We start from the raw sequence: 23,823 nt of genomic DNA, 5'->3' as shown, positions 1-23,823 counted from the left end.
ACCATTACTTTTATTTAAACAGCAAAGACCTGCCATTTCAATACTAGATAGTGATGCTTCATGCCGATTTGTAGCCTTTGACACTCAATATTGTATTGATTCAGAGTTCAAGGTGAAAACATCTATCTAGAATTTTATATTATTCATTATAAAACCAGTAACCTTTTTCAGTGAATTTTAATTCCTGTGAAACTTGTTACTCCATTATAATTAATAACCGCTAATTACATGTTATTATCGTCAGCTCAAAATGTCAGATAACTAAAATTTTGATTAAAAAATATTTATGTTTTAGCTGGGTTCCCATTTCACATATTGACACATTTTCCGGCTCAATTCCACATTCCGGATTTTGATATTGTGCTTTTTATCTATTGGACGCAATAGGTCTTGGATTATTTTCTGTCAAGACGAGTTAGACATTTTTTTTGTCTATCCAAAATCTCCTTTTTATACTTCTCATGCAAAAGAAAAGATTTTGGTTCCCATTTCATATATTGACATATTTTCCGGCTCAATTCCAACATTCCGGATATTGATATTGTGATCCTATCTATAGGACGCAATATGTCTAGGATTATTTTCTTAACTTTGCTTGTGCTTTCCGTATTCCAAAGCTTTTGAACATCTGCCACTTCATAAACTTTAACCGAAGCGTGAGTTTTGAACCAATGTTTTGCTGTCCTTGAAAGTCTTTTTTTCATTTTGGATTGTATATTTTCTTGTTCAAAAAATGAAGAATTCATTTTTATTAAACATTCCTACATTAAACATTAGCTATATTAAACAACTATATTAAACATTAACTTCCATTAAACATTCCTGGTTTTCAGCTTCACCGATTTCCAAAAGCTTATCCCAGGAATAATGTCTGTCCTCTGCTGTGATTGGATCCATGCCACAGCAAAAAATTATTGCCTTTAATTGTGGCATTTATTCCTCGATATTTTCTAAAATAAGAATTTTTGCCGAACAATTTTGTCAAACTATATAATATTGTTTTGTTTTTGTTTTTTGGGTAGATTCCTACGGCTATCCCTCCTGCTTCAATGGCACCAAAATGTGAAAAACACCATTCCGGACGATTGGTGGCAACAATACATATACTGTCGCCAGGCTTAAATCCTATCTTCAAAAAGGCCTTTGTAACGGTTTCCACAACATGGAAATATTTTGTAAAATTGTAGATTCTGCTTCTGTCCTTTCGTGCAACAAATGCCACTTTGCTATGGTTATCTTTATTTTCTTGCAGAATTTTATTATAAAACATATTTTTCTTATTAAGAACGAACGTATCAATAATTTGCCTTATATTTTGCCTGATTATTAAAGTAAGTCTGATATCTAACAACGATATCTACTAAGGTTAAGGCTACTAATCAATATGCATTGAAAGGCTATCTGTGATGTCCAAACAACATCAACCCCCAAAAAATGCAAGCTGCAATCCTGGTCATCTTTAAGCAGTACAAAATGAAAATTTCCAAAGCTACAATCGAAGGCACAGTTCTTGGAAATTATAAAAAGAAAAAATTCAACCTTCAGAGACACATGTACAAAATATTTAGAAAATATTTTTCTGTTTTCTTTGCGACAAAAAATAAATTCTTAAACTAAAAAATTACCATTACTTTAATTTGAACAGCAAAGACCTGCCATTTCGTTACTAGATAGTGATGCTTCATGCCAATTTGCAGCCTTTGACACTCAATATTTTATTGATTCAGAGTTCAAGGTGAAAACATCTATCTAGAATTTTATATTTTTCATTATAAAACCAGTAAGGTTTTTCAGTGAATTTTAATCCTTGCGAAACTTATTACTCTAGTATGATTAATAACCGCTAATTACTTGTTATTATCGTCAGCCTAAAATGTCAGATAACTACAAATTTTGATTAAAAAATATTCATGTTTTAGTTGGGTTCCCATTTCACATATTGACATATTTTTCGGCTCAATTCCAACATTCCAGATATTGATATTGTGCTTTTTATCTATTGCACGTAATAGGTCTAAAAGAATTTAGAATTTAGCGGGCCACAAATGGGGCCCGCAAGTCTCATTACATCCTTAGACTTCTCATATGCGAAGAAACAAGTGTGCTAAGCTATCAAAAGCATAGTCAGAAATAATGCCCCGAATGCAAAACAACTGTAAGCATTTATCCATACCAACTAGTTTTCTTAGGCGATATTGCCTTACGGAAGAAAAATACTCAAAGAATAATCTCGTCGATATGTTTTTGTACTTCGCTATCCGAGCGTCAGAAATAAAATCGTTAATTATTTCTAACAAGACCGGACTTGCGAAAAAATATAACGGTCTGGCCAGTTTTAAGGAATTTATTAAATGGAAGTCCGTTTCTGTTATGTCTACAAAACAGACGGAATAACCATTTAATAATGGGATATAAATACCAGTCATTAGGGCATTTACATGGCTAATTGTTATAATACTTCATATCCTGTTTTGTTTCCTTTTGTCTCGTAATACTTTCAAACTAATTTCATGCTGAATTGAGATACCATTTTCCAAGATATTAAGATACTCAACTTTTCATCTTTAGGTGGAATACCTTTGATTCTTCTTTGTAATTGATCAAAGAGCATGAAAATATTGTCCTATGTTTTTGAGAAAGTTTATATCATTCTCTAAGAAATTATCTTTCAAAATTCTCTGAGAAGGTCCTCAAAAATTGTAGGATCATTTTACCGAGAAGTGAAGAATCTCTTTGTTTTATTTTATAATACCCTTTTAAAACATTAAATAGCATTCAGGTGAACTTCAAATATACCAAACTCTAGTAATCAGTTTTTTTTCACAACTCTATTATTAGAATCATAGAAAACACGTAATCAATAGCTTAATCATTCTAGTAAGTGGATCAGGGAATTCTCCATGGGTCGAATAGCTTATTTTGTTGAATCTAATTCCATTTCGTAGGTGACAAAATCATTGGAATATAAAGGCACCCTGAGTATAACGTATGGGAAGAAAAATGAAATCTCAAAAAGAAAAAAACACCGTGAAAGAAAAAGGAGTCCCTAAGAAAAAAAAACCCTGAAAGAAGAAAAAACGAATTGAAAAAAAAACAATCCTGAAGGAAAAATCTCTTAAAGTATTATGTCACCCCGATTTATGTTATATGATTAGGCTCTTAGCATCCCACGTGTGCCTTGTCATTATGTAACATCCCACTTGTTCACTGTCATTGTGTAACACCCACATGTACCTCTTGTCATTACATAACATATTTAAAATATTTATGTTTTAGTGTGGTTCCCATTTCACATATTGACACACTTTCCGGCTCAATTCCAACTTTCCGGATATTTATATTGTGCTTTTTATCTATTGGACGCAATAGGTCTAGGATTATTTTCTGTCAAGACGAGTTAGATATTTTTTTTGACCATCCAAAATCTCCTTTTCATACTTCTCACGCAAAAGATAAGATTTTGGTTTTAGTTGGGTTCCTATTTCACATATTGACATATTTTCGGCTTTATTCCAACATTCCGGATATTGATATTGTGATCTTCATCTATTGGACGCAATAGGTCTAGGGTAATTTTCTTAACTTTGCTTGTGCTTTCTGTATTTCAAAGCTTTTGAACATCTGACACTTCATAAACTTTAACTGAAGCGTGAGCTTTGAACCAGTGTTTTGCTGTCCATGAAAGTCTTTTTATATTAGATTGTATATTTTCTTGTTCAAAAAATGAAGAATACATTTTTATTACTGAACCTACTTCTTCTGTGGAAAAAGATCTATTAATTAAGTTACGAACGCCTTGGTGGAAACTGCGTAGAGTATCCTCTTTTAAGGTTTTGAAGTAGAAAATTATGTTAATAAATTGTTCTTATTCGTCATTATATATATGTATATAATGAAGAAATGGCAGAACGTTTTTCATTTCATTTTCAATTTTGGCATCTTAATGATAGAAATCTCTAGTCATCATACTTTGAATAGTCTCCCGTGTGGTATGACCCATCCTTATCAATGACTTTATTTTTCGCTTCTTCGTCACCAATATATACAGAAACTATGTTTTTTCCATTTGTTACAAGCTCACCTGTTTCTAGAATAGAAACCTTTTGATTTATATGGCAATTGAACTGCCGACCTTTTTCGGCGTTGAATTTAGCCCACAAATGGGGCCCGCAAGTCTCACTACATCCAAAGACTTCTTGTATGTGAAGACCCAAGTGCACTAATCTATCAAAAACATGGTCAGAAATAATACATGGCTAATTGGCATAATACTTAATATCCTGTTTTGTTTCCTTTTGTCACTTAATTCTTTCAAACCAATTTCATGCTGAATTGAGGTAGTATTTTCTGAGATATTAAGATGACTCAACTTAACACCTTTGGCTGGAATACCTTTTGATTCTACCTGTAATTGATCAAACAGCACGATTCGGATTTGATTCCTTTTTATGCTTCCATCAAACATTCCTTGTTTACAGCTTCACCGATTTCCAAAAGCTTATCCCAGGAATAATGTCTGTCCTCTGCTGTGATTGGATCCTTGCCACAGCAAAAAATTGTGGCTTTACTTTCTCAATCTTTCTTAGTTCATCTAGCAGCTCGATATTTTCTGAAAAATAGGAATTTTTGTCGAACAATTTTTCAAACAATATAATATTGTTTCTTTTTTGTATTTTGGGTAGATTCCTACGGCTATCCCTCCTGTTCCAATGACACCAAAATGTGAAAAACAACATTCTGGACGATTAGGGGTAACAATACATACACTGTCACCAGGCTATAATCCTATATTCAGAAAGGGCTTTGCAACGGTTTCCACAACATGGAAATATTCTGCAAAACTGTTGTTTTGCTTCTGTTCTTTCTTGCAAATAATTCCACTGCTATGATTATCTTTATTTTTCTTGAAGAATTTTATTATAAAACATATTTCTTCTTATTAAGAACGAACGTATAAATAACTTACCTTATTTGTTGCCTGATTATTAAAGTAAGTCCGATGTCTACTAAGGTTAAGGCTATTAATAAATATGGACAGAAAGGCTATATATGATGTCCAAACAACATCAAACCCCCGAAAATTCAAGCTGCAGTCCAGGTCATATTTAATCAGTACAAAATTGAACATTTCCAAACCTACTATCGAACGTACAATTCCTGGAAGTTATAAAAAGAAAAAAACAACCTTCAGAGACACATGTACAAAATATTTTTCTGTTTTCTTTGCGACAAAAAATAAATTCATAAACTAAAAAATTACCATTACTTTTATTTGAACAGCAAAGACCTGCCATTTCATTACTAGGTAGTGATGCTTCATGCCAATTTGCAGCCTTTGACACTATTTTGTATATTTTTTTGTATACGTATCTTTATATATCTATTATATGTCGATGTATATATGAAAAATTCCCAAAGAATAATCTTGTCGATATATTTTTGTACCTCGCAATCTGAGCGTTTGAAATAAAATTGTTAATTATTTCTAACAAGACCGCAGCTGCGAAAAAATATAAAGGCCTGACCAGTTTTAAGGAATTTATTAAATGGAAGTCCTTTTCTGTTACGGCTACAAAACAGACGGAACAATCATGGAAGTTACAATTCCTGGAAGTTTTAAAAAGAATATTGTATTGATTCAGAGTTCAAGGTGAAAATATCTATCTAGAATTTGATGTTATTCATTATAAAACTATTAAGCTTTTTCAGTGAATTTTAATCCCCACAAAATTTGTTACTCTATTATAATAAATAACCGCTAATTAGTTGTTATTATCGTCAGCCTAAAATGTCAGATAACTACAAATTTTGATTTAAATAAATTATGTTTTAGTTGGGTTCCCTTTTCACATATCGGTAAGTTTCCGGTAAGTTTTGGATTATTTTCTGTCAAGACGAGTTAGATTTTTTTTTGTTCTTCCAAAACCTTCTTTTCATAATTCTCACGCAAAAGATAAGATTTTGGTTTTAGTTGGATTCCCATTTCATATATTGACTTATTTTCCGGCTCAATTTCAACATTCCGGATATTGATATTGTGATCTTTATTTATTGGACGCAATATGTCTATTATTACTTTCTTAATTTTGCTTGTGCTTTACGTATTCCAAAGCTTTTGAACATCTGACACTTCATAAACTTTAACCGAAGTGTGAGTTTCGAACCTATGTTTTGCTGTCCATGAAAGTCTTTTTTTCATTTTGGATTGTATATTTTTTTGTTCAAAAAATGAAGAATTCATTTTTATTATACATTCTTACATTAAACATTAGCTATATTAAACAACTATATCAAACATTAGCTTCCATTAAACATTTCTGGTTTTCAGCTTTACCAATTTCCAAAAGCTTATCCCAGGAATAATGTCTGTCCTCTGCTGTGATTGGATCCTTGCCACAGCAAAAAATTTTTGCCTTTAATTGTGGCATTTCTTCCTCCATCTTTCCTAGTTCATCTAGCAGCTCGATATTTTCTAAAATAAGAATTTTTGCCGAACAATTTTTCAAAATATATAATATTGTTTTTTTTTGTTTTTTGGGTAGATTCCTACGGGAATCCCTCCTGCTTCAATGGCACCAAAATGTGAAAAACACCATTCTGGACGATTGGTGGCAACAATACATATACTGTCACCAGTCTTCAATCCTATCTTCAAAAAGGCCTTTGCAACGGTTTCCACAACATGGAAATATTCTGTAGAATTGTAGATTCTGCTTCTGTCCTTTCGTGCAACAAATGCCACTTTGCTATGGTTATCTTTATTTTCTTGCAGAATTTTATTATAAAACATTTTTTTTCTTAATAAGAACGAACGTATCAATAATTTGCCTTATATGTTGCCTGATTGTTAAAGTAAGTCCGATATCTAACAACGATATCTACTAAGGTTAAGGCTACTAATCAATATGCCTAGAAAGGCTATCTGTGATGTCCGTACAATCAGTACAGAAATCAAAGGAATCGAATCAGTACAGAATCGAAGCTACAATTCTTGGAAGTTATAAAAAGAAAAAAGAAAAAAGCAACCTTCAGAGACACATGTACAAAATATTTAGAAAATATTTTTCTGTTTTTTTTTTGCGACAAAAGATAAATTCTTAAACTAAAAAATTACCATTTCTTTAATTTGAACAGCAAAGACATGCCATTTCATTACTAGATAGTGATGCTTCATGCCAATTTGCAGCCTTTGACACTCAATATTTTATTGATTCAGAGTTCAAGGTGAAAACTTCTATCTAGAATTAGATATTATTCATTATAAAACCAGTAAGCTTTTTCAATGAATTTTAATCCTTGCGAAACTTGTTACTAACCGCTAATTACTTGTTATTATCGTCTGCCTAAAATGTCAGATAACTTCAAATTTTGATTTAAAAAATTTATGTTTTAGTTGGGTTCCCACTTCACATATTGACATATTTTCCGGCTCAATTCCAACATTCCAGATATTGATATTTTGCTTTTTACCTATTGCTCGTAATAGGTTTAAAAGACTTGGATATGATTTGAATAGAAGCCTGTTGATTTCTATGGCAATTGAACAGCCGACCTTTTTCGGCATTGAATTTAGCCCACAAATGGGGCCCGCAAGTCTGATTACATCCCAAGACTTCTCGTATGCGAAGAAACAATTGCGCTAAGCTATCAAAAACATAGTCAGAAATAATGCCCCCAATGCAAAACAACTGTAAGCATTTATCCATACCAACTAGTTTTCTTAGGCGATATTGTCTTACGGAAGAAAAATTCTCAAAGAATAATCTCGTCGATATGTTTTTGTGCTTCTCTATCCGATCGTCAGAAATAAAATCGTTAATTATTTCTAACAAGACCAGACTTGCGAAAAAATATAAGGGTCTGGCCAGTTTTAAGGAATTTATTAAATGGAAGTCCGTTTCTGTTATGTCTACAAAACAGACGGAACAACCATTTAATAAAGGGATATAAATATCAGTTATTTGGGCATTTACATGGCTAATTGGCATAATACTTAATATCCTGTTTTGTTTCCTTTTGTCACGTAATTCTTTCAAACCAATTTCATGCTGAATTGTGGTAGCATTTTCCAAGATATTTAGATACTCAACTTTTCTTCTTAGGTGGAATACCTTTTGATTCTTCTGTGTAATTGATTAAACAGCATGAAAATATTTTCCTATGTTTTCTTCGTAGGTGGAATACCTTTTGATTGTTCTCTGTAATTGATCAAACAGCATGATAATATTTTCCTATGTTTTTGAGAAAGTTTATATCATTCTCTAAGAAATTATCTTTCAAAATTCTCCCAAAAAATGTTAGGATCATTTTTCCAAGAAGTGAAGAATCTCTTTGTCTTATTTTATCATGAAAAGAGAAATCACCAATGCAACAGCACAAAAAAAAAAAAAAAAAAAAAAAAAAAAAAAAAAAAAAAAAAAAGAGAGAGACAGAAGGAGAAAAGGAAGACTGTTTTCCTAAATTAGTGATTAATATAGAACAGTACTTGAATGAGGCCTTAACCCTATTCATCCATACAATCACATAGGTCAAACAGCATAGCCATACACAATCAACCATAAAGAATAATCCATGGACAGGCAGTCATGTCGTCAATAAGTATAAGTCGTCATTTACCAAACAATAGAGAAAAAAAATAACAAAGACAAATAATTCAGAGGCAACAACCCAACACAAGGGCTCATCAGGAAAATACACTGGCCTATATAGGGTTTCGCCACTTTATATTCTCTACCCCAGCCAAGTGTTGTGGCTACCACAGAATATCCATGGCATCCCCGTGTCAGGTATTACCCCCAAAATACATGCCTATGAAAGAAAAAAAAACACCAAATGTAAAACAACCAAGTAACACCAAAACAAGCTTATCCTGTTAATATATCCCTCTTTTTAGCAACAATAGGTAAACTAAATATAATAAATTTTACCAAATCACAAATATTAACACATTGCAGAAAACCTGAATGAACTAAACAATTATAGCATTCATCTTTACCATGTGGCTAATATTTAAAAAAAATCCGGTCAATTAGAAACACAATTCAAAATAAATGGCGCTGCGACAACATTTCTCGAACCTCCGAAATTAGTTGAAAATTTCTTTAAGTATTTCTAGATATTTCTTTTGATATTTATTTAGAAGTTCGTTATAATGAAAACTAAATTTTTTAAAAAGCCAAGTTAATTTATTTGCAGAAAAACCTCTTGATATCAATTTTTGGCTTAAGATTTTACATCTATTTTTAAAATCCATATAATTACTACAAATCCTTGCATAACGAAGTAACTGTGAGAAAAACGCTGAATATGTGATATTTGAGTGTATATTACTGTCAGGGAATGGGAAACTAATCACTTCAAAATCAAAATCATCCGTTTTATTATACATTTTAAAACTTAATTTATTATTATCACGAATATTAATATTTAAATCTAAGAAATGATCTTCATGACCAGCGCCATGACTAGGTTCAAGAATAAGCTCTGATGGATATATATTTTTAGAAATATCAATGAAATCCTTACAATTTAAGACCAAAATATCATCTAAATATCTTTTATTATTTGACAAAACATGTTTTAAATTAATTGGATTATTCTTATCCATCGTATATTTATATTCCAGTTGACTTAAAAACAAGTCAGCTATAAATGGGCTGGCATTCCCCCCCCCCCATGGGAATTCCCACAATTTGCTTGTACAAATCACCACCAAATCTTATATAAGTATTGTATAAAACAAATTCTAATAACTCAAAAATCATATACAAGCTGTAACATCTCAAGTTAACTGTAGTATTAAAGCAATTTGTCCATATAGCTTTTTTATTATAAGTGTCTATTTTTAAGAACCTTTTACTAGATAAGAGGAAAGATTTCTTGATAACAGTTTTTAAAATTATCAAACACTACATTAAGTTATAAATTCGTATACATTGTCGCAAAATCGAAAGATTCAATTCTTTTAGCTGAAACCATTGTTAAAGAATCTATCACCTGCAGTTAATTATTAACACTCCAATATGGATTAAAATTCGAAAATTTTTAATACCTGAACAATAGGTTTTAAGTTTATTTATAATTTCCGAAGTGCACTGGATCTTCGAATTTTTGCCGAACAATTTTTCAAACAATATAATAATGTTTCTTTTTTGTATTTTCGGTTGATTCCTACAGCTATCTCTCCTGCTTCAATGGCACCAAAATGTGAAAAACACCATTCTGGACGAATGGTGGCAACAATACATACACTGTCACCAGGCTTCAATCCTATCTTCAAAAAGGCCTTTGTAACGGTTTCCACAACATGGAAAAATTTTGCAAAAGTGTAGTTTCTGCTTCTGTCCTTTCCTGCAACAAATGCCACTTTGCTATGGTTTCCTTTGCTTTCCTTTCATGCAATAAATGCGACTTTGCTATAGTTATCTTTATTTTCTTGAAGAATTCTATTATAAAACAAATTTTTTCTTATTAAGAACGAACTTATCAATAATTTGCCTTATATGTTGCCTGATTATTAAAGTAAGTCTGACATCTAACAACGATATCTACTAAGTTTAAGGCTATTAATCAGTATGCACAGAAAGGCTATTTGTGATGTCCAAATAACATCAACCCCCAAAAAATTCAAGCTGCAGTTCAGGTCATTTTTTCGAAAGACTCTTATTTTATAATACCCTTTTAAAACATTAAATAGCAGCCAGGTGCACTTCAAATATAACAAAACTCTAGTAATCAGTTTTTTCTCCACAACTCTATTATTAGAATTATAGAAAACACGTAATCAATAGCTTAATCATTCTAGTAAGTGGGACAGGGATTTCTCCATGGTTCGAACAGCTTATTTTGTTGATTCTAATTTTATCTCTTAAGGGACAAAATCATTGGAATATAAAGGCACCCTCAGTAAAACGTATTGGAAGAAAAATGAAATCTCAAAAAGGAAAAAAACACCGTGAAAGAAAACGAAGTCCTTGAGGAAAAAACACCTTGAAAGAAGAGAAAAGGAATTGAAAGAAAAACAATTCTGGAGAAAAAATCTCTTAAAGTATTATATTACACCGATGTATGTTATATGATTAGGCTCTTAGCATCCCACGTGTTCACAGTCATTGTGTAACACCCACATGTACCTCTTCTCATTACATAACATATTTAAAAATATTTATGTTTTAGCTGGATTCCTATTTCACATATTGACATATTTTCTGGCTCAATTCCAACTTTCCGGATATTTATATTGTGCTTTTTATCTATTGGACGCAATAGGTCTAGGATTATTTTCTGTCAAGACGAACTAGATATTTTTCGTTGTCCATCCAAAATCTCCTTTTCATACTTCTCACGCAAAAGATAAGATTTTGGTTTTAGTTGGGTTCCATTTTCACATATTGACATATTTACCGGCTTTATTCCAGCATTCCGATATTGATATTGTGATCTTTATCTATTTGACGCAATAGGTCTAGGGTTATTTTTCTTAACTTTGCTTGTGCTTTCTGTATTTCAAAGCTTTTGAACATCTGACACTTCATAAACTTTAACTGAAGCGTGAGTTTTGAACAAATGTTTTGCTGTCCATGAAAGTATTTTTTCATTTTGGATTGTATATTTTCTTGTTCAAAAAATGAAGAATACATTTTTATCACTGAACCTACTTCTTCTGTGGAAAAAGAGCTATTAATTAAGCTACGAACGCCTTGGTGGAAATTGCGTAGAGTATCCTCTTTTAAGTATTTGAAGTATAAAATTATGTTGATAAATTGTTGATGTATATAATGAACAAATGGCAAAACTTTTTTTATTTCATTTTCAATTTTGGCTTCATAATCATAGAAATCTCTAGTCTTCATACTTTTAATAAAGTGTCCTGTGTTGTATGACCCATCCTTATCAATGACTTTATTTGTTGTTTCTTCGTCACCAAGGTATCCAGAAAATATGTTTCCCACTTAATGCAAGCTCAATTGTTTCCAGAATAGAGGCCTTTTTATTATTATGGCAATTGAACACCCGAACTTTTTCGGCATTGAACTTAGCCCACAAATGGGGCCCACAAGTCTTACTACATCCAAAGACTTCTTGTATGCGAAGACCCAAGTCCACTAAGCTATCAAAAATATGGTCAGAAATAAACCCAATGCAAAACAACCGTAAGCATTTGTCCATACCAAGTACTTTTCTTGGCAATACTGTCTTACGGAAAAATTTTTTTTAAAGAATAATCTCGTCAATATGTTTTTGTACCTCACAATCGAGTGTCAGAATTAAAATCGTTTGTTATCTCTAACAAGACTGGACTTGCGAAAAAATAAAAGGACCTGACCAGTTTTAAGGAATATTAAACGGGAGTCCTTTTCTGTTATGTCTACAAAACAGACGGAACAATCACTTAATAAAGGGATATAAATATTCGCCATTAGGGTGTTTACGTAGCTAATTGGCATAATACTTAATATCCTGTTTTGTTTCCTTTAGTGAAGTAATTCTTTCAAACCAATTTCATGCTGAATTGAGGTAGTATTTTCCAAGATATTAAGATGACTCAAATTAACATCTCTGGTTGGAATACCTTTTGATTCTTCCTTGTAATTGATCAAACAGCATGAATCGGATTTGATTCCTTTTTTTAGCTTCCATCAAACATTCTAGGTTATCAGCTTCACTGATTTCCAGAATCTTATCCAAGGAATAATGTTTGTCTTCTGCTGTGATTGGATAAAAAAAACAGTAAAAAAGTTCCAAAAAAGATTCTAATTGTGACATTTCTTCCTCAATCTTTCCTAGATCATCTAGCAGCTCCATATTTTCTAAAATAAGAATCTTTGCCGAACAATTTTTCAAACAATATGATATTGTTTCTTTTTGTATTTTCGTTTGATTCCTACGGCTATCCCTCCTGCTTCAATGGCACCAAAATGTGAAAAAACACCATTCTGGGCGATTGGTGGCAACAATACATACACTGTCACCAGGGTTCAATCGTATCTTCAAAAAGGCCTTTGCAACGGTTTCCACAACATGGAAATATTCTGCAAAACTGTAGTTTCTGCTTCTGTCCTTTCGTGCAACAAATGCGACTTCGCTATAGTTATCTTTATTCTCTTGAAGAATTTTATTATAAATCATATTTTTTCTTATTAAGAACGAACATATCAATAATTTGCCTTATATATTGCCTGCTTGTTGAAGTAAGTCTGATATCTAACAACAATATCTCTAAGGTTAAGGCTATTAATCAATATGCACAGAAAGGCTATCTGTGATGTCCAAACAACATCATCCCCCAAAAAATTCAAGCTGCAGTCCAGGTCATATTAAAGTAGTACAAAATGAACATTTCCAGAGCTACAGTCGAAGGTACAATTCCTGGAAGTTATAAAAAAAAGAGAAAAACAACCTTCAAAGACACATGTACAAAATATTTTTCTGTTTTCTTTGCAACAAAAAATAAATTCATAAACTAAAAAATGACCATTACTTTTATTTGAATAGCAAAGACCTGCCATTTCATTACTAGATAGTGATGCTTCATGGCAATTTGTAGCCTTTGACACTCAATATTGTATTGATTCAGAGTTCAAGGTGAAAACATCTATCTAGAATTTGATATTATTCATTATAAAACCAATAAACGTTTTCAGTGAATTTCAATCCCTGCGAAACTTGTTACTCCATTATAATTAATAACCGCTAATTACTTGTTATTATCGTCAACCTAAAATGTTAGATAACTACAAATTTTGATTAAAAAGTATTTGTGTTTTAGTTGGGTTCCCATTTCACATATTGACACATTTTCCGGCTCAATTCCAACATTTCGGATATTGATATTGTGCTTTTTATCTATTGGACGCAATAGGTCTAGGATTATTTTCTGTTAAGACGAGTTATATATTTTTTTTTGTCTATCCAAAATCTCCTTTTCATACTTCTCACAAAAAAAAATAAGATTTTGGTTTTAGTTGGGTTCCCATTTCATATATTGACATATTTTCCAGCTCAATTCTAAGATTCCGGATATTGATATTGTAAAATACACATTATTGAAAAATGAAGAATTCATTTTTATTACTGAACCTACTTCTTCTGTCGAAAAAGAGGTATTAATTAAGTTGCAAACACCTTGGTGGAAATTGCGTAGAGTATCCTCTTTTAAGGTTTTGAAGTATAAAACTATGTTGATAAATTGTTCTTTTTCGTCCCTATATACATGTATATAATGAACAAATGGCAGAACTTTTTTTTTATTTGATTTTCAATTTTGGCTTCATAATTTTAGAAATCTCTAGTCTTCATAATTTTAATAAAGTGTCCTGTGTGGTATGACCCATTCTTATCAATAACTTTATTTGTCGTTTCTTCGTCATCAAGATATCCAGAAAATATGTTTTTTCCACTTAATACAAGCTCACCTGTTTCCAGAATAGAAACCTTTTGATTTTTATGGCAATTGACCATCTGACCTTTTTCGGCTTTGAACTTAGCCCACAAATGGGGCCCGTAAGTCTCACTACATCCAAAGACTTCTTGTATGAGAAGATCCAAGTGCACTAATCTATCAAAAACATGGTCAGAAATAATGCCCCCAATGCAAAACAACCGTAATCATTTTTCCATACCAACTCGTATTCTTAGGCGATATTGTCTTACGGATGTAAAAATTCCCAAAGAATAATCTTGTCGATATGTTTTTTTTACCTCGCAATCTGAGCGTCAGAAATAAAATCGTTATTTCTAACAAGACCGGACTTACGAAAAAATGTAAGGGCCTGACCAGTTTTAAGGAATTTATTAGACGAAAGTCATTTTCTGTTATGTCTACAAAACAGACGGAACAACCATTTAATAAAGGGATATAAATATCAGTCATTATTGTATTTTTCAAACAATATAATATTGTTTTCTTTTGTATTTTGGGTAGATTCTTACGGCTATCTCTCCTGCTTCAATAGCACCAAAATGTGAAAAACAGCATTCTGGACGGTTGGTGGCAACAACATATACCCTGTCACCAGGCTTCAATCCTATCTTCAAAAAGAGCTTTGCAATGATTTCTACAACATGGAAATATTCTGCAAAACTGTAGTTTCTGCTTCTGTCCTTTCGTGCAACAAATGCCACTTTGCTATGGTTATCATAACCATAACAAAGTGGTTATCTAAGAATTTTATTATAAAACATATTTTTTCTTGTTAAGACCGAACGTATCGATAATTTGCCTTGTATGTTGCCTGAGTATTACTGATTACTACTGATGATGTCTTTGCTTGTGCTTTTCGTATTCCAAAGCTTTTGAACATCTGATACTTCATAAACTTTAACTGAAGCGTGAGTTTTGAACCAATGTTTTGCTGTCCATGAAAGTCTATTTTTCATTTTGGATTGTATATTTTCTTGTTCAAAAAATGAAGAATTCATTTTAATTACTGAACTTACTTCTTCTGTCAAAAAAGAGCTATTAATGAAGTTCCGAACACCTTAGCGGAAATTGCATAGTGTATTCTCGTTTAAGATTTTGAAGTATAAAATTATGTTAATAAATTGTTCTTATTCGTCATTATATCTATTATATCCATCTATATATATAAAAATAAGTTGTATGTGTGTTAATATCTGTCGAGTGACGTCATGTCGTCATGAAGTTAGTTGTCGTCATCTTTGTTTTGACGATGACGTCATTAAATGTATTTAAGAAATTCGTTCAAAGACAAATTTTTAATTGTAAGAAGATCGTGGACGGAAAAATGTTTAATTGTAAAATGACTGAAGAACCTACAATGGCAACAGCCGAGAATGCTGCTCAAAGAGTCTATGCCAAAAAACTTGCTGCTGATAGAGAAATTAAGAAAAGAAAGCGTGCCGAGAAATCACAAGAACAGCAAGAAAACAGGCTTGCGGCTGATAGAGAAGGTAAGAACTGAAAGCGTGCCGAGGAATCACAAGAGCAACCTGAAAACAGGCTTGCGGCTTCAAGAGATAATGCCAGATTAGGAATGTGCATTCTCCGTCAACGAAGGCGTGTCGAGGAACTACCAGAACAACGCGAAACCAGACTTGCTGCTAAAAGAGAAAGTGAAAAAAGAAGGCGTGCCGAGGAATCACAAGAGCAACATGAAAACTGGCTTGCGGCTTCAAGAGATAATACCAAAAGAAAGCGTGCCGAGGAATCACAAGAGCAACGGGAAAATTATCGCATGGCATTCAGGTACAGCCCAGTCGATGATTATAGTAGATGTGTTCAAATCGGGACTATGTCTAAAATTTGTCCCTACTGCAAGGCCTTGAAATTTAATGGTGAAACAATGGGAATGTGTTGCGCCTCAGGAAAAGTTAAACTTCCTCAACTGGCTGCACCCCCAGAGTCATTGAAGACTTTGCTTGCTGGAACTACGTCAGAATCTAAGCGTTTTTTATAAAAATCAGAAAATATAACTCATGTTTCCAAATGACGTCGTTTGGTGCCCAAATCGAAAATCCAGATAAATATATGTCTACTTTCAAAGTAAAAGGGCAAATTTATCATAGAGCAGGGTCCCTTCTACCATTCTCAGGCGAGAATCATAAATTTTTACAATTGTACTTCATCAGTGATAGAAATTCTGAATTGAATGCACGTTGCGAAATTTCTCCCGACGTTGAAAGGACAATCGTTTCCCAATTGCAACATCTTTTCTACGAGAATAATAATTTTGTGCGTCTGTTCAAAACAGCCATCGATTTGATGCCTACTGATACGCATAAAATTGTTATTTCCGCTGACAAAACGTCTCCTGGCCAACATGTGCGAAGATACAATGCTCCAACTATCGACGAAGTGGCAATCGTTATGGTCGGTGATCAGTTTTTACCTCGAGATTTTATTCTTCATAAGCAAAACGCTCAGTTGGTAAGAATTGCTGAAACTCATCGATGCTATGATGCCCTACAATATCCTATCATTTATTGGGATGGAGCCGACGGCTATCACTTTAATATAAAATTGATAAATCCAGCCACTAGCAAAGAAATGAATAAGAAATGCAGTGCAATGCATTATTATTCCTATAGACTAATGATTCGGCAGGATGAAGACAATTATATTTTAAAATGCCGTCAATTGTTTCACCAATACATCGTTGATATGTATGCAAAAATTGAATCAGAACGTTTGCTATTTTTCCGTCTGAATCAGACCAAGCTCCGCTCTGAACAATACATTCATTTGCGAGATGCAGTTGTAAATGACGGTAATACCACAAACGTTGGAAGATTAACGATTTTACCTTCGTCATATGCTGGCAGTCCCCGTTATATGTATGAATAGGCTCAAGATGCTATTGCGTATGTTCGTCTCTATGGTCGTCGAGATTTATTTATTACATTTACATGTAATCAATCTTGGGACGAGATACAGCAGCTTTTACTTCAAGGACAATCGGCGGTTCATAGACATGACTTTACGGCCCGTTTCTTCCGGCAAAAGTTGAAATCACTGATAAACTACCTAGTAAAACTTGAAGTGTTTGGGTCAGTGCGATGCTGGATGTACTCAGTGGAATGGCAAAAACGAGGATTCCCCTACGAACATATACTAATCTGGCTACATTATAAAATTACTTCTAATGAAATTGATGATGTGATTTCCGCTGAAATACCTGATGAAAATTTCGATAAGGGGTTATATGATATTATTGTAAAAAAATATGATACATGGACCTTGCGGTGCACTGAACGAAAAATCACCATGCATGGCCAAAGGAAGGTGCACAAAGCAATATCCTCGACTTTTAGTACCCAACACAATTACTGGCAATGATGGTTACCCACAATATAGAAGAAGATCTACTGAAGATGGCGGTAAAACAGCAATAATAAAGAAGCGTAACGGTACCACCATCGAAGTAGATATCCAGTGGGTGGTTCCATATTCCCCATTATTATCAAAACATTTAATGCACACATAAACGTTGAATACTGTAACTTCGTAAAGGCTTCGTACAAGACCGGAGACACGAAAAAATAGAAAGGCCTGACCAGTTTTAAGGAATTTATTAAATGGAAGTCCTTTTCTGTTATGTCTACAAAACAGACGGAACAATCATGGAAGTTACAATTCCTGGAAGTTTTAAAAAGAATATTGTATTGATTCAGAGTTCAAGGTGAAAACATCTATCTAGAATTTGGTGTTATTCATTATAAAACCAGTAAACTTTTTCAGTGAATTTTAATCCCTGCGAAACTTGTTACTCTACTATAATTAATAACCGCTATTTAGTTGTTATTATCGTCAGCCTAAAATGTCAGATAACTACAAATTTTGATTAAAAAAAATTATGTTTAGTTGGGTTCCCTTTTCACATATTGACATATTTCTCGGCTCAATTTCAACATTCCGGATATTGATATTCTGCTTTTTATCTATTGGACGCAATAGGTTTTGGATTCTTTTCTGTCAAGACGAGTTAGATATTTTTTTTGTCCATCCAAAATCTCCTGTTCATAATTCTCACGCAAAAGATAAGATTTTGGTTTTAGTTGGATTCCCATTTCACATATTGACTTATTTTCCGGCTCAATTCCAACATTCTGGATATTGATATTGTGATCTTTATCTATTGGACAAAATAGGTCTAGGATTATTTTCTTAAATTTGCATGTGCTTTCCGTATTCCAAAGCTTTTGAACATCTGACACTTTATAAACTTTAACTGAAGCGTGAGTTTTGAACCAATTTTTTGCTGTCCATGAAAGTGTTTTTTTCCTTTTGGATTGTATATTTTCTTGTTCAAAAAATGAAGAATTCATTTTTATTACTGAACCTACTTCTCTCGAAAAAGAGCTATTAATTAAGTTCCAAACGCCTTGGTGGAAATTGTGTTGAGTATCCTCTTTCAAGGTTTTGAAGTATAAAATTTTGTTAATAAAATGTTCTTGTTCGCCATTATATATATGTATATAATGAACAAATGGCAGAACCATTTTTTTCATTTTCAATATCGGTTTCATAATCATAGAAATCTCTAGTCTCCATACTTTTAATAATGTGTCCAGTGTGGTATAACCCATCCTTATCAATGACTTTATTTGTCAGTTCTTCGTCACCAAGATATCCAGAAAATATATTTTTTCCACTTAATACAGGCTCATCTTTTTCCATAATAGAAGCCTTTTGATTTTTATGGCAATTGAAAAGCCGATCTTTTTCGGCATTGAACTTAGCCCACAAGTCTCATTGAATGGGGCCCGCAAGTCTCACTACATCCAAAGACGTCCTGTATGCGAAGACTCAAGTGCGCTAAGCTATCAAAAACATGGTCAGAAATAAATGCCCAATGCAAAACAACCGTAAGCATTTATCCATACCAACTAGTTTTCTTAGGCGATATTGCCTTACGGAAGAAAAATTCTCAAAGAATAATTTCGTCGATATGTTTTTGTACTTCGCTATCCGAGCGTCAGAAATAAAATCGTTAAGTATTGCTAACAAGACCGGACTTTTGAAAAAATATAAGGGCCTGGTCAGTTTTAAGGAATTTATTAAATGGAAGTCCTTTTCTGTTATGGCAAAAAAACAGACGGAACAACCATTTAATAAAGTGATATAAATATCAGTCATTAGGGCATTTACATGGCTAATAGGTATAATACTTAACATCCTGTTTTATTTCTTTTTGTCACTTAATTCTTTCAAATCAAGTTCATGCTGAATTGAGGTAGCATTTTCCAAGATATTAAGATGACTTAACTTTACACCTTTAGGTGTAATACGGCAATTGAAAAGCCGATCTTTTTCGGCATTGAACTTAGCCCACAAGTCTCATTGAATGGGGCCCGCAAGTCTCACTACATCCAAAGACGTCCTGTATGCGAAGACTCAAGTGCGCTAAGCTATCAAAAACATGGTCAGAAACAAATGCCCAATGCAAAACAACCGTAAGCATTTATCCATACCAACTAGTTTTCTTAGGCGATATTGCCTTACGGAAGAAAAATTCTCAAAGAATAATTTCGTCGATATGTTTTTGTACTTCGCTATCCGAGCGTCAGAAATAAAATCGTTAAGTATTGCTAACAAGACCGGACTTTTGAAAAAATATAAGGGCCTGGTCAGTTTTAAGGAATTTATTAAATGGAAGTCCTTTTCTGTTATGGCAAAAAAACAGACGGAACAACCATTTAATAAAGTGATATAAATATCAGTCATTAGGGCATTTACATGGCTAATAGGTATAATACTTAACATCCTGTTTTATTTCTTTTTGTCACTTAATTCTTTCAAATCAAGTTCATGCTGAATTGAGGTAGCATTTTCCAAGATATTAAGATGACTTAACTTTACACCTTTAGGTGTAATACCTTTTGATTCTTTTGTGTAACTGATCAAACAGCATGAAAATATTTTTCTATGTTTTTGAGAAAGTTTGTATCATTCTCTAAGAAATCATCTTTCAAAATTCTCTGAGAAGGACCCCAAAAATGTTAGGATCATTTCGCTAAGAAGTGAAGAATCTCTTTGTCTTGGTTTATAATACCCTTTTAAAACATTAAATAGCATGCAGGTGCTCTTCAAATATAACGAAACTCTAGTAATCAATTTTTCCCCCTCAACTCTATTATTAAAATCATAGAAAACACATAATCAATAGCTTAATCATTTTAGTAAGTGGGACAGGGATTTCTTCATGGGTCAAATAGCTTATTTCGTTGAATCTAATTCTGTTTTGCAGTGGACAAAATCATTGGAATATAAAGGAACCCTGAGTCAAACGTATTGGAAGAAAAATGAAATCTCAAAAAGAAAAAAAAACACCGTGAAAGAAAAAGAAGTCCTGAAGAAAAAAAATTTATAAAAGAAGAAAAAGACCTTGAAAGAAGAAAAAACGAATTGAAAGAAAAACAATCCTGAAGAAAAAATTCTCTTAAAGTATTATGTCACACCGATGGATGTTATATGATTAGGCTCTTAGCATCCCACGTGTGCGCTGTCATTGCGTAACATCCTACGTGTTCACAGTCATTTCGTAACACCCACATATACCTCTTGTCATTACATAACATTTAAGCGTAGGAATGCGTTACATCCCACGCATGCATCGTCATTACGTAACATCACAAGTGTACGCCACCATTACGTAACATACATGTGTAAGATTTTATCACATCCCATGTGTGTTTCCTCGTCATTATGTAACAACTACGATAATCTTGAAATAAGGAAGCCCTGGCCCTCAAGTTTTCTTTAAACACTATTATGCAATATATGCATAACTATAGAAACTCTATTATGTAATAAACATTTCATCTCCTTGAAAAAAATCCATAAGATGTAATTAACACCTGCTGACTTTCGTGAAATTAAGGGATAGGGCTGTCACGGGAATGGTGGGATAGGGATGACTTTGAGAACAGGGATATTAGTGTATTTAAATAGATTGGGTTTTCACTACTAAGGCTGGTGTCTTGTATTGATTATTTTGCGATTTTTTGGATAGGATATTTCTGCACTACTTACCCACTTTAGCCTGTCATTTGTCAATAAATTGGTATTATAAAGTTATTATTGTGTCGAATGAGCGTTGAATGCGGTAGGTTAGAGTGGTATGTTAATGTTATTTCTGCAATAAGAAATTTATGAAAGAATAGTTATGTCTGTTTCAATAATATCATGTATTGCTTTTTTTTTCTCGTTGGTATTCGAGCTCTGAGTCTTGCCTACGGAAAAAATGTATATAGTTGTGTAATTTATTGCTATATTATAATAAAGAACGGAAAGAACCCAAAGAAGGTTCAGAGGAAATCCTTTGAGAGATGTCATTGACAAAGCTTTTCATGATATTCCTTGCATTACTGGAAACACCAGTGTCGGAGTGCATGTTTTTGTTTTAGAAAGCTTAAAATTTCAATGTTCTAGCTGTCCTTCTTTTTTTGTTTTATTAAAAGTTTTTCTACGGCTTCATTGATAAAATGTGTATATTTATGACAGTTTTTTCAAAAGAAACACCCAAACGCTACAGAGAATCCTCATAATGTTATCGACGTGCTTGCAAAATACTACAAAAATAGTGATATTACACATAAACAAAGACCAACGCATTTAAGATTTGTAATGTAGAACTTAATGTCAAATTTTAGAAACACAAATGATGAGATTTTTTTTTAAATAGTAAAATCTGTTTAGTAATACCCACCACCATAATTACCGTGTCCATAATCTCCGTAACTTCCGCGATTGTATCCTCCATATCCACCATAGCCAACGTGTCCAATATATCCACCGTAACCACCTCCTTATCCTAAAAATAATTTGAGAAAAGTAACGGTTCAAATCAATAGGAAAAAACAGATAAGTATAGAGAAAGGAAAACCTAAGAAGTAAAGGGAAATCATGATAAAGAAGCGACACTTAACAAATATATAATATTCTCACATGCGCCAACAACTACACAAGGCTCTAAGTCTTGTGTAGTCATGAAGGGTAACTTGGTGCTGTTAGCCTCAAGGCTACATGTAAAAAAAATGTTGCTTTTTAACGTTTTGGGTAAATTGAGGATCTTTAAGTTCTGATCTCATTTTAACTTTAAAAGGTTATAACTTGACCATACCTGTACCAATATATATGTTAAAAAAGACTAATTGTCATAAGCAGAAAAATAAGTTCACCTACCCCTGTCAGTAAATTGACGATCTTTAAGTTCTGATCTCATTTCAGCTTTAAAAGGGTATAACTTGACATTACCTGTTCCAATATATATGTTAAAAAAGACTAATTGTCATAATCAGAAATATCAGTTCACCTGCCATTGTCAGCTGTGAGGTGAAATGCAGAATGGAAAGTTTGGTTTTGGCTCTTTCACTACGTTGATAAAAATTATATTCCTAAGTGATATTTAAAGAAAAAAATGTGTCCGTAAACAGAGAAACCATGGATGGTGGCACTAAATATAAAAAGAGTATTAAATATCAGGATTTGCATCAAACTGGATTCCTCCTAATTTTCTTTTAGTATCCATCCTTTGCTATGTGAAAAAAAGTAAATGAAGCATGAAGGAGGTAGTATTCTCCGCCAAGTCAGTGTTATTGTATTTATAATGATGATAGAGGTTAGAATGTGTGCGTATTTCTTTCTGTTTCTCTTATGCTTTTTTTTTTAATTTCAATGTTCAAATAAAGCCAAATTATATTGTAAGCTATTACAAAAAGCATTACCTCCACCATATTCTCCTTTTCCTCCATGACCACCATAGCTACTATACCCACCAGACCCTCCATATCCACCTCCACCACCATATCCTTTCTGATTAGTCTCCGATACTTGAAGATGGTCCACTTTGCTAATTTGTTTTTCTCCCTTTTATTAGACTAAAGTAGGACTTTTTTCCTATATTAGTGATTACTATAGACCAGCACTTGAATGAGGCCTTAACCCTTCTCATCCATACAATCACATAGGTCAAACAGCATAGCCATACACAATCAACCATAATAAAGAATAATCCATGGACAGGCGGTCATGTCATCAATAAGTATAAGTCGTCATTTACCAAACAATAGAAAAAATAATATAGACAAATAATTCAGAGGCAACACCCAACATAAGGGCTCATCAGGAGAATACACTGGCCTATATAGGGTTTCGCCACTCTAAATTCTCTATGACGTTGTGACACCTGTCATGCTTATTGGAAAAATTTAAGATTTTCAAGCAGGGAGACACTCCATATATATATATATATATATATATATATATATATATATATATATATATATATATATATATATATATATATATATATATATATATATATATATCTTTGACAATTTATCTTTGACAATTTCTTTTAA

Source organism: Artemia franciscana, chromosome 10 (genome assembly GCF_032884065.1).
Source record: "Artemia franciscana chromosome 10, ASM3288406v1, whole genome shotgun sequence".
Taxonomy (NCBI): Eukaryota; Metazoa; Arthropoda; class Branchiopoda; order Anostraca; family Artemiidae; genus Artemia; species Artemia franciscana.
This window is presented reverse-complemented; position numbering follows the sequence as displayed.